Here is a 5,346-nt window from a genome sequence, read left to right as displayed (position 1 = left end):
ATCTAGTTATACATTTCCATTTATTTTCTCTTTCTTTATGTCTCTGCGTCTCTGTCCATTTATTTAACTCAGAAATGTTTCCTTTGGACACCTATGTTTTGAATAACCCGGAGCAAGTGAGTGCTTTACAAAAGCAAGCTGTGAGTGTGATAATGTCAAGATATTTCTCTATTGATGATTTCAGGGGCATGATATTTTGTATTGGACTATTGGCCTCAGGCTCACTATTCACAAGAAGAAAAAATAAATAATGTAGTTATCTCTGATAAATTTCACTCCTTTGATCTTGTTCTCTTTTTGTGCTGATTTATACAGCAGCAAACGCTGAGCCCCCTGTCGTATCACTGATGAATTGGCAATTCTTGTCCTCTCGAATCTGGGGTTTGTCTTCATAAGAGCCACATTCTTGTGATGGTGAGTAGTTTGTGGAGACAATGAACTATGAAGGAACAATCTCATTTTTGAACTGTATCAAGTAAATATGGGCAGTCTCTGGACAAAGGATCTGTCTTTAATTTTTATTGACAACCTTGAAAGAATGTACAAGGTTATTCTGTAAGAGGTGAAAATGCATTTTCTTTCAATTTACTTGTGTGTGATAACCTTTTGCCTTCATTGATATTCTGTTTGTTTGAGATTCTGACTTTCTTTGGTTTTAAAAGATTCTGCTGTGCTTAACGCAAAAGAGTTTACTGGAAAGTTCTGTGAGTTGGCTCTGACTTGACAACCCTATTAATTAGCATATTTGAAAGTGATGTTCAGTCCCTATCAATATCTGTTCACATAACGGTTATTTCGGCTGAAAAATGCTGGTGCTGAAAGAAGACATTGTCAGCAATGATCTTACAAAATCCAGCACCTGCCATTTTGTCGGGGTTCTGCGGGAGGTTAATGTCAAATGAAATTCTCATAGCAGCTGTGGTCAAAAATGAATCACTTTCATCTTGCCATTTATTTTTCTTTTAGACTCACATTCAAAGTGCTCTGCATATTTCCACATTGCCGGAAAACATTACAAATCATGTCTGCCCTTGATGGGATAACAAGAGCTCTCAAATGGTATGCCCCTGTAATTGTGGTGCATATGCTATTGTCACATGACATCCTGTCTGCTTTGCTCCATTTTAAAAAACTGTTGCATTGCGCCATCTAGTTGTTGTCGCACATCAGCTGAATTCTGCTGAGCATATTAAAGCTGCTAGGAACAAAAAAAACTGGAAATTCAAGTATCTTTTAAAATGTTTATTGGTCTCTTGTAGGGATCATGGCAATATCTTTTAATCATTGCTTATTGATTACATTCCAGATGAAGTACTTATCCGTAACTGGGCATTCTCTTTAAGCAACAGATTCAAAACAAAGGAACAGGAATGGACTGTGAAATTTTGTACCAAATCATAAAGACCTGGGTAAAGGATATTCTTCATCAGCATTAATAATTCCCAAAATATGGACTGGACTAATAGACCCAAAAGACTAAATGAACCAAACCACGAATCATTCTGACCCAAAGGCTAATGTTTCCGCACAAAATAATCATTTATCCATGTTTTAAGAATGGACCCTGGAGGCTAAATTCCAAATCTGAAACAATTCCTTGAATAAACAATTAAAGACATTTAACATTTAATTTGTGTATGCTTTATTCTCAGAATGACATGTTTATTTACTGCTTTCACTATAGAATACATCATGTAAGGTGATTTAAAAATGAGGGAAAGCAATCATTTGGAGAAAGTTATCAGAAGTTAATTGAGTTTTGTTGAAGAGGTATTCGGCATAGTAAAATAAGGTAGATGAGCACAAGGAGTTCAGGAGGAACTTTTATAGATTAGGGCTGAGGCAACTGCAACATCCTCCACTAATAGAGTTAAGAAGTAGAGGTGATGCAAGGGGAACCAGGTTGATGAACATGAGAGGGGATGTAAGATTCCAAATGTTGGTTGAAGAACTAAGGTGAAGTAAGGGTGGGAAATGATTTGTCATAAATTACAGCGTTTTTGAGCTTGTTGTAATGGGGGACAAAAAGTTACAGAGAATGAGGGTAAATAGTGCTGAGTGTAAAGAGTGGAGCTTTGGACAATTTGGAATTTATAGGGCATTGAGTTTGGGAAACAGGCAAGGGGATTAGAGAGTAATTTTAATAAGAGTACCAATGAGCTTTTAGCAGGAAATAGATAATATTGAAAAAGTGAGCAGTCTCGCATATTGAAGTCACGTTAATTGGCAGAACTAATCCAAAGAGTTTCAGATTTTCTGTAAGCTGTAGAGGTAGAATTAATAGAGGGAAGCCATAATGTAGTGGTACGCAAATGGCTTTGTAGCCATATCTGCTGCGACAAGTTCTCAGCATTTAATTCTTTTGCTGACCAGGGAACAAAGAGAAATATCTGAGAAGATTTTCTTGTAGATTAAGGGCACTCCTATCTCAGCCTTTCCACTTGTGAGCACTGGTCAAATGGAAGTCTAAGGCCAGAATTCAGCTGAGTATTGTGGCTAGACATTTTGGATATGAGCAGGATACACAAAGGGATATTGTCGTGCTTCCTGTTATTGTGGTTATAATTCGTGTAGTTCTTATTTTTCCTTTTAGCAATTTTATAATTCAAGAATGGTTTGGGAGTAGTACCGATATAAACAGATGGGCAACTGTGCCATCTGAATTGCTCATAAACCACATTTCAGGACAGACCTCCATTCAGGAAGCTTGAGATTCCATCAAAAACAGGCAGGAGGCTTAATTATCTGAAGCAGAGGATGGGATTTTCTACTTTCATCTTTGAAGCACGAAGAGAATGTATTTAAGGTCAAGAGGACCAACGCATTGCCAACAGTGGGTAACCTTGCCAGATCAAGTGTCAACCATGCCACCTGGCAGTCTCTCTGACCTATCTGAGTTTCATGGCCAAGAATGTACTGTCCTGCCTAAAGCTGCTGGCTAAATAAGAGGCAAGCAGCCGATGGATGATCTAGTGACTTGGTAATGAGCAGTGACAAGGTAAAACTTTTCTGGAGGGATCAGAGAGTGGAGGCCATCTCTCCTAACTCCATCCATCCCTCGAATTTTCCCCAATGAGGTAAATAGATACCCAACACCACTCTGATAAAACAGGCCGCCTACCATGCTTACCCTGACATGAAGGCAATCACATTTCTCACAAGTAATGAACAGATGACAGGTTGAGCCCCTTAAGTTGTTGTTAACTAATGGGCTAAGGGTCTTTATTGCTGATATGTCACTGACCATGGAGCATCCTGCTCAAATGCTAATTGCTGTAGTGGCAGCAGGGGTGCAGTTATCTCTCTGGTGCCAACACACCCAACTATTTGATATTAGCATCACCTACCCCACCACTTCTAAATTTTGATTCTAAAGTTGTGGCCAAATATGACAATACCTCTTCAAATGTTCCATTAAGACAGAAGGCAGCATAAACAAAAATAATGCTCTCTTTTAAATGAAAGGAACTAAAAGAGCAGAGGACAATGCTGCACTATTCTCTGTTTAGTTTAATCATGCATATTGTTAGATCCCAGTGCTTGAAAGCAATTGAAGCCTTTGCAAACGTTTTTAATCTGGTTTCTCCAGAACCATGGAATGACAGAAAGGCTGCAGCACAAAACCAGACCTTTTGGCCCATGAAATCTGTTTTAGCTGGCTGCAAGAACAATTCAGGTAGTTATACTCATTCACATTTTTTCTTGCAATGCTTCAGTTTTTATTAATACCTTCACATGCTTATCCAATTCCCTTTGCAAGCTGTGATGGTGTCAACCTCCACCACATGCACAGACAATGCATTCCAGACCCTAATCACTTACTGCCTCCTACTAAATGCAAAATTCTCATTGTCATTTATGGTTCTACTTCCAATCACTTAGACTTGGTGTCCTCTTGTTCTTAATTGGAACAGTATCTCCATATTGATTCTGATCTTGAACACCCCAATCAGATCTCCCCTCAACTGTTCCCTTTCTGAGAATAGCCCAGACTGCTTCAATCAATCTTCATGACTGAAACCATTCTTATAAATCTTACCTGTATGTTTTTTCGAACTTCCTCAAATCCTTTGTAAATTGTGGCCTCGTGAGTTGGACACAATATTTCAGTTGAGATTGAACTAATCGTTTTTCAAATCTTTCTTGTTTTATACTACCCTTCACAGATAGGCCACTGTTAAGTGTTGTTGCTAAATAATTCAGTCAAATTTCCATCTGACAATTGCATGTTGATTTTGTTGGAAAGTTTTTGTTTTATCTGCTGCATCTTTGGTGAAAGTGTTGTCTAATTGTATATTCAGGGAGTTAAAAGGTTGTGTTAAAAATGATGATTCCTCAGAATGATAATCATGCAACATGAATCGTGAAACTGAAAATTAATCTGTGTGCTAATGTTGGACTGCCATATGAAGTTCTTATCTTGAATAAATTCACTATACTTGTGACGGTGAAGTGCAATGGATCTGGACATGATGGAGTAAACATGACAGGCAGCAAGTTCACACAATTTATTATATATAATATATATACATATTTCCCTTTCCAATTTGGCATCAGAATCCTTTGAGAGTCACAGCGGAGTCAAACAAGATTCTGTTTTGGCTCTGACATTGTTTGACATAGCCTTCTCTTTGTTCTTGTCCTTTGCCTTTAGGTTATCTGTAGAGGATGACATGCCATACTTTTGGAAAGCTATTTAGCGTGCTTTGCCTGTGATCCAAGACAAATCTTAGTCAGAGATTTATTCCACACCTAGGATTGCAAACCTAGGGGCGTATTCACCAGAAAACGGTCAAACTTTCTCATCCTGGTCAAGAAAAAAGACAAAGGTAATGGTCCAGGATGTTTCCAATCTGCTACCCATCGGCATTGATAATATGATAGATCAAGAGTAGTGGACCATTCAGCCCATCGACTCTGCTCCAACTTTCAATGAGATCAGGACTTGAAATAAATCTACAGAGGCTGATATCCTGTCACCAAGTCACTCTTTATTTACACATAAACAGTCCTTGACTATAGCACTGCTGCATACAGAGACAGGCACCAGAGTATCAGTATCTATTACACGCAATCTTTTTATATCAGCCAGGGCTCTCTGATTGGATCAGATTAACAGCCCCAATCAAGGAACTCCTATTCTACAAGGTCCAGCTGGCTGACCTTGCTACAATCACTATACCTGAAGACCTGATATTCCTCAACTTCATTTTCCTGCTATTTCCCCTTTTATTTCCTTACTGATTAAAATCTGTCTATTTCAGCCTTGAATTTACTAGCCTCAACAGCCCTCTGTGGTTAAAAAGTAATTGACAGATGCTGGAGATTATTGATTACTTCACATAT

General features: G+C 38.4%; 1 long non-coding RNA gene across 2 annotated transcripts; it reads left to right on the top strand.

The window, feature by feature from the left end:
- Positions 1-354: 354 nt before the first annotated feature.
- Positions 355-1,565, top strand: LOC122562477. Of its 2 annotated transcripts, none has more exons than XR_006315322.1 (3): positions 355-414; positions 967-1,059; positions 1,307-1,565. It is a non-coding gene; the product is annotated as an uncharacterized LOC122562477 (long non-coding RNA). The 2 variants fall into 2 exon arrangements; XR_006315323.1 differs by lacking the exon at positions 355-414 and adding an exon at positions 452-562.
- Positions 1,566-5,346: the final 3,781 nt, after the last annotated feature.

This window comes from Chiloscyllium plagiosum, chromosome 25 (assembly GCF_004010195.1).
Source record: "Chiloscyllium plagiosum isolate BGI_BamShark_2017 chromosome 25, ASM401019v2, whole genome shotgun sequence".
NCBI lineage: Eukaryota > Metazoa > Chordata > Chondrichthyes > Orectolobiformes > Hemiscylliidae > Chiloscyllium > Chiloscyllium plagiosum.
The sequence above is the reverse complement of the archived record's forward strand: the minus strand, read 5'-3'. Positions and strand labels throughout refer to the sequence as shown.